Here is a 13456-nt window from a genome sequence, read left to right as displayed (position 1 = left end):
TTTTTGATATTAACTTTACATTGTATTAATTTTATTTTCCAATTATTCCTTGCTATATAGAGAACTGCAATTGACTTTGGTCAATTATTAATTGAGGAGATATTAAATTCATATCTAATAGCCTTGCCAAATTCACTTAGTTCTAGCAGCTTTTTATAGTTTACTTCGGATTTTCTACATATACAATCATGTCATCTGCAAATAAAGACAATTTTACTTCTTCCTTTCCAAGTACCTTGTTCCTCTTGCTTTATTGACTGTTTATGATCTCTAGTATATGATTGAGTAGAACTGGTGAAAATAGACATCCTTGAATGTAGAGGAAAAGCACTCATTCTCAATATTAAGTATGAGGTCAGTTGTAGGTTTTATTGTAAATCAGGTTAGGGAAGTTTTCTATTATTCCTACTTTGCTGAGGAATTTTATCATGAATGAGTGTTTAATGTCATCAAATGCTTTTTCTCTATCTATTGAGATGATCACATTGTTTTCTCTTTTACTCTATCAATATCATTTTATTACATAACTGAATTTCAAATGGTAAGCCAAAATTATATCCCTGAGATAAACACAGGATATTGCTTGATATGATTTGCTGATGTTTTGCTGGTATTTGCACCTATAATGATGAAGGATATTATTCTTGGATTTTCTTTTCTTTTAATATCTATATCTACTTTTTGGATCAGGGTAATGTTAGGCTCATAAAATGAGTTGGAAAGTATTTCCTCTTCCTCTAAAAAGATTTTGTCTAGAACTGATATAATTTCTTTCTTAAACATTTGGTAGAATTCACCAGTTAAGCCATCTGGGCATTAAGACATTTTGTTTTGTTTTGTTTTGTCTTGTTTTTCTGGGAAACTTATTTTTAACTTTTTATTTTGTGATAATTTTAGGCTTCCAGAATGCTTGCAAAAAATAGTTCAGAGTTCCCATATATCCTTCACCCAGCATCTCCTAAAGTTAGTATCTCACATAACCTTAGTAGAATTATCAAAATTAGAAAAAAAAAAAAAAAACCACTGGTATCATACCGTTAATTAAACTTAGATTTATTTGGATTCACCAGTATTTTTCACTAACACCCTTTTTACATTCCAGAATCTAATCTAGGCGACCACATTTTATTTAGTGGTCATATCTTCAGAGTCTCATCCAATCTGTGACAGTTCCTCAGCCTTTCCTTGTCTTTCATTAATCAAGACCTAGAGACTTTAACAAATACTGGTCAATTATTCTGTAGAATGGCTCTTATTTTGGGTTTGTGGAATGTTTCATGATTAGATTGAAGTTATGCATTATTTGGAAGAAAATCTCAAAGGGGATGAGCCCTTCTTAGTACATCATATCAAGGGATACATGATATCGATATGCTTTATTGGGGACGTTAACCTTGATTACTTTGTTAAGGTGCAGTTATCCATGCTTCTCTACCATAAAGTTTCTATTTTTTCCTTTATATTAATAAATATTTATTTGGGGGGAAATACTTTGAGATAGTACCAATATCCTGTTCTTCTTTAAACTTTAAAATTTTATGATTCAGTTAATCTCACCTGCAGAAATTCTTACTGTCCTTACGTAATACGTCTTTTTTTCCCTTTTGCTTTTAGAATTTTCTCTTTATCACTGGATCACTGATTTTCAGCAATTTGATTATGTCTCAGTAGGTGGGGAGTGTGTGTCTGTGTGTGTGTGTCCTGCTTGGAATTCATTGAGTTTCTTGGATTTGAGAGTTTATAGTTTTTTATTATACTTAGTAAACTTGTCAGCCATCATTTCTTCAAATATTCCCTCTATTCTTTCCCAATATCTTTCCTGGGACTTCAGTGACACTGATATTAGACTGCTTGTTTAGGCCCAGAGGTCACCGAGGCTCTGTGCTTTCCTTTTAAGTTGTTCTATTCTCTCTGTCTGTGCTTCAGTGTTATCGACTGAACTGTGTCCCCTTAAAAATCCTATGTTGAAGTCCTAACCCCTGATATGAACACAGTCACATTTGCCTTGGCGACAGGACCTTTAGGGAAGAAATTAAGATTAAAGGAGGTCATAAGTGTCAAACCCTAAACACCAGAGCTCTCTCTATGCATGTGCACACGGAAGAGCTGATGTGACAACACAGTGAGAAAGCAGCCATCTAAAAGCCAGGAAAAGTCATCTCACCAGAAACTAACACTGACAGCACCTTGATCTTGTTCCCCTAACCTCCAGACTGTGAGAAAATAAATTTCTGTTATTAAGCCACCCATTATTCAGCCTACTACATACACACACCCCAATTCTTATTCAAACTACCATCAAAATGGTTTCAGTCCTTTTCCCCCAACTCAAAGTCTGGAGCAAAATCTTCTTGACCCAGTTCAAAATTTCATTCATAGCCCACCCCAGAATTAGCAACTCCCAGAATGACTGACAAGGGAATCAGTTTCTCTCTACAAAAGAAATCTCTACCCTGCCCACAAGAAAATGGCCTTGCCTCTTTAGTCCCAATAACAAAGTAGCGAAATAACTTCACTTTGTATAACCAAACTTTGGGAAATGAATGAGTCTTATTCCTGTTCACTGTATTATAATTCTACATTACAAAAGCCATTTAATTTTTTTAAATTTTCTTTCTTCTACAAATTCCCTAATGTACCACTAAATACAGGAACCTTGCAGACTTCCCTCACCTCCTCATTGGCCCGGTTAGTAGGCGCTGAAGGGGTGCTTGTTAACTCAAATGCATTATGCAAATTGAACGGTCTTTGGAAATGAAGGATGGAAATCTCCTTTCTCAAGCCATAGTCCCTCATATTGGATGGTCATAAAAATTACATTTGGGAACAGAGTGCATGGGAGGAAGGAGAACTGGGCTCTCTAACTCCAACTTTGCCATTAACTAATGGTGCTGCCAGAGAGGCCTCACTTCACCTCCTGGGCCTGCTCTTCCTCACTGGTCACCTGTGGGTACAAATACCAATTGCTTAGGATTCTTAGGGGCGGGTACAATAACCAGGTAGATGAAGGGGCTATGAATAATACAAAGAACTATATAAATACTATTTTCCTTAGTAATAACCCTATGAGATGGATACTATTATCACCAATCTTAAAAAGAGGTTAAGTGACATGCTGCCCAAAATCACTCTGCTAGCAAGTGCCAGAGCCAAGATTCAAACCCAGAATCAAGTTTTGATTCTACCCTCAGCAGCAAAACTTCACTGACAACCTTTCAGTATCTGGGAGCTAAAATCAGGCACACTTTTTCCTTTCATTATAAAAAGATTCTGCTACTTTACTCTGCTGTGTAACCTGAATGCTGAGCATACTCTGTGAAACATAAGGAAAAAACAGGCTATGAATGAGGGCCTACAAGAACATACAATTTTTAAAATTTGTTTTCTATTCACAGATCTTTTTTGGCCTACTTCCCAATTTCCACATATTCATTCCAAAAATACATTTTTGGATATAATGATATAATAGTAGTAATTATAACAATAATTAGTATTATTTTAACAATAGCCATTATTTACTGAACAGTTACTCTGTGCCAAGCACTATGATCTATAGGCCCCAGAGCAACAGAGAAGAAGAAAAAAAAAAAAACATGATTTAACTGAATTTTTTGAAGATGGAGACTAAATGTTAGTCTGTCAGAAAATAAGTTAAAGAAAGCATAACTCCTCTAGAAAATAAAGGCCTTGCTGTGTGCTGGGTGTTTGTACTCTTCACGAGGGACACCAGATAGATTTTTCAGGATGGGGCTGTGGTCGGAGCAAAGGTTTATAAGCAATTATTCCCTCATCTAAAGGAAAGGAGAGAGTAGTCTGTATTAGAGGCTTTGAAATACAAAATCCCAGCTTTCAGCCTCATGGTTGAGAGGCCCACTGCTTGTTTTTTTCCTTTTACTTGGTAGGTGAAGTAAGTAATACATTATAAACAAATACTCACTCTAGCTAAAAGACGTTTGAAATACTAGAAAACTAACTGAAATGTTATATAGGCTGTAAGTCCTTATTTTTATTCTTTCCAATCTTACTTGGTTATTAATTTGCTTAAAGCCTCTATTGCATATATCATGCAAAGAAAAGCCTCACCCTGGCTACTTTTATTAGAATAATTCCCAGCTATTCACTGAGAAGGGTAGGCAAGTTTTGGTGTGTTTGTTCTTAGTAAATCTCCAGCATTCGGAGAGTCTCCCAGTGTTTACAGAACACTTTCCCACTCATCCTCTCAGTTGAGCCCCACATCCACTTCATAGCACAGATGAGGAAAATGAAACTTAGGGGGTTCATGGCATTGCCCAGGGTCACACAGTCAGTAAGAAGTAGAACCAAGATTCCAACTTTTGTCCCTGTGGAAACCTCCTATGACTGAAAACAAGCAAATCAACTTACTTAAGACCTACTGGGTTGAACAGAAGTTTTTCAGTGACAACATTCTAAGAAGGCTCCAGAAAAATGAGTATCATACAACAAGGACATGGCCAAAGGAAAGATAAAAGACACAACAAGACTCCGGGATTTGAAGCCCTGCTCACCCGGGTTCCAATGCCAGCTCTGCCAGTAGTAACACAAAGTCACACTGCTTGGACACGTGTGATTTCCGTCTGTTTCATTCCTTTCTGCCTCCCTAGGATGTTAACTTCACGAGGACAGGAGCCCCCACACTGCTGTTTGCCACTGAATCCCCAGCACTCAGCCCAGTGCCTGGCACACAGCAGGTACTCACAGATACCCGTTGAGTATGTGCCTTGATCAAAGCAAGCTACTTGTCCCCTCTGAGCCACAGCTTAATCATTTGCAAAATAGGCATGATAAGAATGAGTGTGAAGGATAGTGAGACTTAAGATAAAGAAGAAATGTTAAGCTCTCAATAAAAGGCAGGTCCCCATCTGCCTTTCTCAGGGCTTTGCCATCTCACGAGGCTACTCCTGGAACGTGTGTTCTCCAGCAGGCAGGCTGTACTACAGACAGGAAAGGGTGTTTGGGTGGTGCTATCATTCCTGAGCTGCACTGACACAATATGACACAGCTATGAAAAATGGCATTGCTGTTCAGACTTAAAATCAACTTCTCTCATTTTTAATGTTCTGCCAATTGAAATCTCAGCCTCTTCAAAGGATTGCATGTCCCATCCACATTGTCCCGGTTAGCAATTGTGTTTTTTAAAGAAATAAACATTTTTAGCCAGGCATAGTGGCATGTGCCTATAGTCCCAGCTACTTGGCAGGCTGAAGCAGGAGGATTGTTTGAACTCAGGAGTTCAAGACCAGCCTCAGCAACCAAGCAAGACCCTGTCTCTTGAAAAAAAAAAAAAGAAAAGAAAAGAAAGAAAGAAAAAGAAAGAAAGAAAGAGAGAGAAAAGAAAAACTGAAAGAAACACTTCTGCTTGCTGAGCAAAAACAGAAAGAGATTTAATACATACACAATCACCTGATCAACATCCATGCAAGGCTCCAAGCTGATTGCTCAAGACTGGTTTGTTATGGACAAAAATGTAGCATTTAGACCCTTTCTAACCTGGCCCCTCTTTGCCTGTCCAATGTAAAAAAAGGAAGCAGGTTCGAATGGAAGAGCATAGACTGTAGTGTCAGACAGACCTAATTTCAATTCCAGTTCCATCATTTACAGGCACATAACTTAGAAAATACCCTGTGCAAGCCTCGGTTTCCTCATCCCAAATCAAATGCATGTGAAGTGCCTAGAAAAGTGCCTGGCTTGTAGCAGGTACCAAACAAATGCCATGCTGAGGACATCTGTAAACACTGATTGGGCACCTACTATGGGCCAGGCACTGTTCTTGACCCTGGAGATGCAGAGATGAGCAAGACCTTGCCCTTGAGGAAGTTACTGTTGAGGGAGGGAAGCAAATGCAGCAGCTACCTATTGATATTATCAATGATACGGAGTCCAAAGGAGATGGACCCACCGCAGCCGGGAGACACAGGGAAGGGCTCCTGGGAAAGTAGAGCCTGAGCTGAATCTATCCTGGTGAAAAGTGGAAGAGACATTTCAGGCAGTGATAAGAATACAGCCAAAAGGCTAGGGAATCTGAAATAGCACAGAAAAAATAGCTTTCCCAGAGAAAAAGGGAAGCAAGTCAACGGTGGCAGATGAAGCTAGCAGGCAGGCACAGCCAGATCGCGAAGAGCCTTGGTGCTGCTTCAAAGTGTATTAGATTTCCGGGGCTGCCATAACAATTTGCCACCAACTGGGCAGCTTAAAATTACAGGAACTTATTCTGTCAGAGTTCTGGAGACTAGAAGTTCAAGATCAAGGTGTCAGTGGGGTTGGTTCCTTCTGGAGGCTCTGCTGGAGAATCCATTCCATGCCTCTCTCTTAACTTCTAGTTGTGCGTCACTCCAGTCCCTGCCCCTACCTGTGCATGGCATTCTCCCTGTCTGTCTCTGTGTACAAATTTCCCTCTTCTCATAGTCAAGAGGTCCATCCCACTTGACTATGAGCTTGTCTTAACGTGATTACATCTGCAAAGACCCTATTTCCAAATAAGGCCATATTCATAGGTGCTTGTGGTTAAGACTTAAACTTACCATTTTGGGGGACACAATTCAATCCACAGCACAAGATAATGGGGAGCGATGGGAAGAGCATTTTATTTAGGAAGGTCCTTAGGCCCTGGTGGGAAGAAGAGATACCTAGAGATCTCCCTGTGGTTCTGTTGCTTTGGTCACTACGAAGCTCACGGACAAATGGGTAGCACAGACGCACGCAAGCACCTGTTTTTTCATTTTCTTTTTCTTTTTTTTTTTTTTTTTTTGGCACATATACAGGGTGCTACAATTTGTGTTTCATTTATGAGCATTATTTCTGACTACACCTTTTTTTTTCTATCCTTATGTATCAGAGTCCTAACAGGGAACAGATGGCGCACTCAAATTTGGGCAATTCAAGAAGGGTTTATTTACAACAGGGCTATTTACGGAGGTGAGGGCTGCAGGTACAACAGACAGGCCTGTGACCAGGGGCCAGTAACATGCAGATTCACCCCTAGTTCCAGGGGTCAAAGACAGAGTCTTACGGAGAAGTTCACCTTGAGAGGATTCGTGTCCTCTATGGAAGGTCACAGGCCACCCAAAGTGACCTCACGACCTCACCCCTCTCCTCCCTCCGATCTCCCACTGGTGTTCCCCTAGCCAAAGCCAGCAGGGACCCAGATGTAGGCCACACAATCAGCGCCCAGGGCAGAGAGCAGGACAGCAAGTGGGCCCGCAGGGACAAGCAGAAGCCCCCAGCAAGTCTTATTCTCCCATGTCAGGGCCCAGAGCACAATACCCCAAAGTACGGCACCTTGACATGTTGAATATTTTAAGTTGAAGGAACTCGAGAAGACTGCAGAATCAGGACAGTCCCTCTCTGACCTTTTCTGCCCTTTTTCCCCTGACGCAGGCCATGGAAGAATTCTCTGATGACCCAGCTCCCCTGGAGGTAGGCGATAAGACCCTCATTCCGGAGGTGCCCTGCCCTATACCCAGAGGCCAAAAAGAATCTGAACCAACAGGCCTTGCTAAGTTCCTCCCATTTCTTACCCTTAGAACATACCCTTCTGTCCTCCAATCTTACATCTGCCTGACTGGCCATAAAAATAGTCCTCCCTGGGGCTTTGGATCTTCATTTCTGAAGGCTCCTGTGTCATGTAAAACTTACATTAAACAAATTGGTTATGCTTTTCTCCTGTTAACCTGTCTTTGTTATTGGGGTGTCTTCCATAAACCTTGTGATGGATAAGGAAGAAATATTTTCTCCTCTACATCCTTCATCCTGATTTCTTCGTTTATTTTTCATACTTTTCATATTTGGGTCAGCCATCTCAAATCTTTCCTTTTAAGAATAAGAAGGGGAATAACACCAAAATGTATATAAAGTAGAGGCAGAATTTTTCCTGTCCCTTTCACCGTGGTCTCTCTGTCCTGCAGAGTTTGCAAACTGTGTGTGACAATCAGTGGAGTCACCGTGAGTGGTCATACCAGGCTGACGGCCATGGGATCAGAGCCCTTTGCACACAGTCCTCTGGCCACTTGGCATGTTGCATAAACTCCCGGCAGGCTCCCTATGTCCAGAGCTTTCCAAGGACATGCTTGCAGCAAGAGTCATCCTGGCACGCCGCGCCCCTGACAGATGTTGCAGGCTGACGTGTGAGAAACAGAGGCCAAGATGGAGCACGGGAGGGGCAGGCGCTTCAGCTCACATGGAGAACACATCAAATAATTCTGTGCACGTGTTGAGATCGTTTTTCCTCCCTAAGTCCCAGGTCAGGAGTATTTAGATACAGGCACGGAATGTCAGAGCTGGAGAGGACCCGAGAGACCAGCTCGCACAAACCCTTGGTAATACGGATACGTGCACTGAGGGCCAGAGAGCAGCAGGCAGTGGGGAATCCTGCTAGGGTTTGCTGAGTGCCTACTCTCTTCCCCAGTGTGCTGTGTGCTATGTTCATCCATTCATACTGTCGCTCATCACAGATCTGCTGAGTACCTGCTATGTGCAGGGCACCATGCCAAGAAATGGAGACACATCTGGGGACTAGGCTGGCATTGTCCTGTCGGCATGGAGTCTACAGAACAATAGGCTTCTACACACTATCACCAATCCAACCCTGCAAGGTGTGGCTGGGTCTTGGAGACCAAAGTGACCTAGCCCACATACCGCTCTTTTCTAAGAATTGGAAAAATGAGAAAAATACTGCTGCACTCTGTGAGTTAAATATAAACACTTCATGGAGAATCACAGTCACAGGAAGGTGGTAGAAAAGACACTCAGACCTGGAGGCCTTGCTGGTAACCAGCTTGAAGATACTAATATTTCTAAAGAAGAAAACAGCATCCTTCTGGGTCAGGCACGGAGACCGAGAGAACGGATAACAGAAGCTTTGTTTAGGAACAGGTCAGCATACGGCACCTCAATTTGCTTGTGGGTTCTTCCCTGTTTTCATTGAAAGAAATGGGGAGGAAAGCCTCTTTTCCTCAATTTCAGAGAAAATTGGATTTTCTTTTCTAACTGGTGCTCTGACAACTAATTGATTCTAACCATCAAACAAGGCTGGACTCAGCTTCTGGCAGGCCCTAAGCTGGGACCCACGTGCCCCACTTTGGAAGGGCTGTCCCATGAGCCATCTCATGCTGTCCATGAGGGAAGTGCATTCACCAGTGACTTCAAGTGGGGAAGAACAGGGGCCCTGGTGTCAAATAAACCTAGTGTGAGCCCTGGCTCCACCAGTTAAGGCTCTGTGACTTTGAGCAAGCCACTGGCCTACTCACTAGGAGTCTTGGTTTTCTCACCTGTACAATGGGAATGATTAAAATCCCTGCTATAATTATACGAGGCAGCCAGCAATTGATATTATAAACAAAACTGTTTAACTAAATATCTTACATATAATAAGTACTCAATCATTGCTATTATCAGTATTATTACATATAGTAATTACTGAATAATTGTCATTAGTGTTCATAATAAACAACCATTTACACTGTTCATTTCATTTGGTTCCCAATAATAAAGTTATGAAGTTTTTTTGCTGGAAAGCATTATTTTAAGTCAATTTTTAAGTTTCTTTTCTAAATCTGAAGGGGAATATACATTCCTTAGGAAATAAGAAGAAAATACAGAAAAAAATAAAAAGAAAAATAAAAGCACCCATAATTTCACAACCCAGAGATTAACACTGTTAACATGTTGCTGTATTTCTCTCCAATGTATTATTGTAAATGTGTGTGTGTGTGTGTGTGTGTGTGTGTAGAAAAGAGGTAAATTTTATGTAAATGATATCATACTTTACATATATAACCATTTGCCAAAGAAAATGATTCTATAATATTCTGTCTATGCACCATAATTTACAAAACCATTCTCCATTCTTTTATTGTTGATTAGGCTTTGGGGGTTCCCCCTGATATTTTTGCTCTTATAAATCATGCTATGATGAGATTCTTTGTATAGAAATTTTTTCCACACCTCTCATAATTTCATTAAGGAGAAAATTCTCTTGGTAGAATTTTTGGATCAAAGGATACAAATTTCTTTAAGTCCATAACACACTTTGTCAAATTAGTTTCCAATAGAAGTACACCAAGTTATCCTTGCTTCGGCAGAATATGAATACCTATGTTTTAATTCTTTCATTTTATCAGTGAAAATAGCTTTTTCTGTTTCTATTGCTTTGATTACTAGTCAGTTTGATAATGTTGCTTCTTTTTCTGAGAATTGCCTGGTCACACCTTTGATCCACTTTTCTCCTACATTTGATGATGTTACTATCACCATGCATGAACTCTTGATATAAATAAATATATTTTTAAACTATCCCATCTGTGGCAAATAAATTTCATAGTGTATTGTTTGCCTTTTAATTTCTAATGATATTTTGATACACTAAAGTTTTAAATTTTATATAGTTTGAGAATTTAATATAAATTATAATTAATATTGCTCTCATGAATACAGTCAACTCAAAACTCTAAAACCTCACAACATTCAAGAAAACTCGGTAGGGCGAGCTATCTCCTATACTTAAACTGATAGCACAAAGCAAAAACTATTAAGTATCTTGACGATTTGCTGAAACTAGGTGGGCGGGTGCACAGAGGTCCCTCACATCATTCTCTCTTTTCATGCATGTTTTAAAATTTCCATTGATAAAAAGTCTAAAACATTATTTTGTCATGTTGACTCCTTAGTCAGGCATGCAAAGCCTTACATGACTTGTTTTCTGCTACCTTTCAAGCTTCACAGACACACATTCCTAAATGATGTACTTGGACAATTTTGAGATCTCTGTAATCCTCAGGTACCTCCTCTACTAAAGAAACAACACAGAACAAGGAAGTGAAAATACCCTAAATTTGTAACGAGGAAATGAAATAATGTGTATCTAGCATATAACATGGTGCGTGGCACACAGTAGGTGCTCAGTAAAGGTTTTCCTTTGTTGTTATTATTACTACTATTTCAATTTCTATATGTGAAATTTTCTTGCTGCCAGAACAGAAGCTGATCCGGGCTGGTTAAGCAGAAGACAGGTTTATCTGAAAGATATTGGGAGGCCAGCAGACAAGTTCAGGAAAAGCCTGAAGAATGATGCCCCAAAGCTCGGCCCGCGGAGAAGCCGACCGTGGCGTCTGCTGCTGAGCACAGGTGGAAACGGCCCTTTCTGCCTTCACCCGCACAGATCCGCTCTGCCCCAGAGCTGGACGTCCTGTCACACATCATGAAACCATAGCTAGGAAGAGTGGTGGAGAAAGAAAGACACAAATATCAGCTTTGCTCTGCTCTCAGCCAGCATCTCAGCTGATCAGAGATCTTGACTTCATGGGTGACCCAAACCAAATCCCCATTCTTGAGGAATCCAAGCCACTGATGGTCTTACCAGTATGGAGACTTAGCAGTCTTCCTTTTTTGTTAATTCCTCAATGTAAAAAAATGTAGAAGACCTCACAGAGGAACTTCTGAATTCCAGATATACTCCCCTCTGCCCAATTTTGTTAGCAATTTTGTTAGCCCTTGATAATCAGGATTGATCACCCTAGAAATCATAATCACAGGCCTGAAGTAGGCACGTAGCAGTTCAGCGTCCTACCCAATGGAACCATTGTTGTGCGCCCAATGAAAGGGTGTCTCTGTTGGGTACTGAGACCTCCCCCTGAGCCCTGAGTCACAGGTGTGCAAAGCAACATTTGCACGAGCGGGGCATTGGGTAGCAGAGCAGGCGGCCCTGCCACCTCTACCTCTTGTTTCCCATATAAAGCACGCCGTCAGTGAGAGAAACTGCACACACCTGGTCGCCGGTTCAGAGCACACACTACATCTTTAGGAACCACACTCCAACTCAGAGACCTGGTGCTGTAAACAAATCAGCAATAAACCACTTTAGCATTTTTTTAAGACTAAGGGCTACCTAGTAAGGCCAGTCCAATCCTCTTGGCACTTTTCTCACTGTCATTTCATAAATCAGTGATTTCTTGATCATCAATATATGTATGAGATTTTAAAAAGCACCTTATCAATTAGATTGGAAGACTTGACAATTTCAAGACAAAATGAAAATGAGGAATCCTTCACGACATTGGCATCGAGAGGAAGACCCCCGCTGGTGATAACCCAGGCATCATCGCCTTCCAGGATCCTATCTGGGGAGAGGGCTGCCCTGTCTAACAACTGGAACATCGGGGAGCCCAACTCCAGCCTGATGAGCATAAAACTGAGAGTCGTGGGGTGTCTAGACCCTTCCACTTAAAATCCTAATTACTTTATACCACTGGTTTCCAAAGGGTACATATTACTATAGTACATGCTACAGTCCTACTTGATTAGGGGGAATGTGGGATTACAACAAATTAAACAAATATGATCAACAATCCTAATTTCCTAACCTTAGATAGAAAAGAGTGCTCCAGGCAGAAAGGAGTGTTCCAACACACAACTGGGGAAATGCTGCTGTACAGAAACCCAGAGGTGAGGCCGGAATCTTACCTCACTCCACGACCACGCAGGATTAGATTAAATATCAGATGTGAAGTGTGTGTCACATAGTACATATTTGGTAAAAACGTGTTCCCTCCAGCACTTCTAAGTCTTGCTAGGGGGTGAGTAGGCTGACCGTTAGGGTAGCTGTTTTACAGATAAAGAAACCTGGGTTCAGAGAGGTTAAATCGCATGTCAAGGGGCACAGCTAAGAAGTGGGAACAGCCGTGGCGGGAATGAACCTCAGCCTTTGGGCTCCAACTCCAGTTAGCTCGACTCACCACTTCCCAAAACACACACCCCTGGTCTGGTCTTACTCACCCCCTGAGCTAACATTTCACAAACACTGAGTCACAGCTCCCCCGCCCCTCGGGCTGCGTCAGCATACAGCGTGCTCCATCACAGGCTCGGCTTATTCCACCCCTTTGGGGAACCCTCATGGGAATGCAGGACTGCCAGGAAGAGAGAGAGTAGGTAAGGCATCTACGCTGACCCAGCCTGCTTCCATCAAGGGACCCGACCTGCGTGAGCTGGAGGGATCCATGACGCTGCCAAGGGCCACATCAGAAAGATAATATTTGGAGAGTGAAAGGTCCTCTAAAGAATGTACAATCCTTGGAGTAAGAAAGTGCCTGAAGTTCTTGAGGCATGACTCATGCTCGCTGGCCGTGGGCTGTAGATAGCAGGTCAAAGAGGTGGCAAGATAGCAGGATGTCAGAGCTGGGAGGGATCCTGGCGATTACTCGTTCCCTTAGCAACGAAGAAATTATGGTTCCAAGCAGAAGACTGATTTTTCCAAGGTCATACGGCCAATAAGGGGCAGCACTGGGACCTAAACCCAGATGTTCCCATTCATTCATACGTTCAATATTTGTTGAGCACTTACTATGGGCCTGTAGGGGGATTGGTACCTGGAATACAGCAGTAAACAAAACAAGCAGCTTTTCTGCCTCCCCAGAACTGACTTCCTAGCAGGGAGGAGAGGCAACTG

Source organism: Eulemur rufifrons, chromosome 8, assembly GCF_041146395.1.
Source record: "Eulemur rufifrons isolate Redbay chromosome 8, OSU_ERuf_1, whole genome shotgun sequence".
Classification (NCBI taxonomy): Eukaryota; Metazoa; Chordata; class Mammalia; order Primates; family Lemuridae; genus Eulemur; species Eulemur rufifrons.
The sequence above is the reverse complement of the archived record's forward strand: the minus strand, read 5'-3'. Positions refer to the sequence as shown.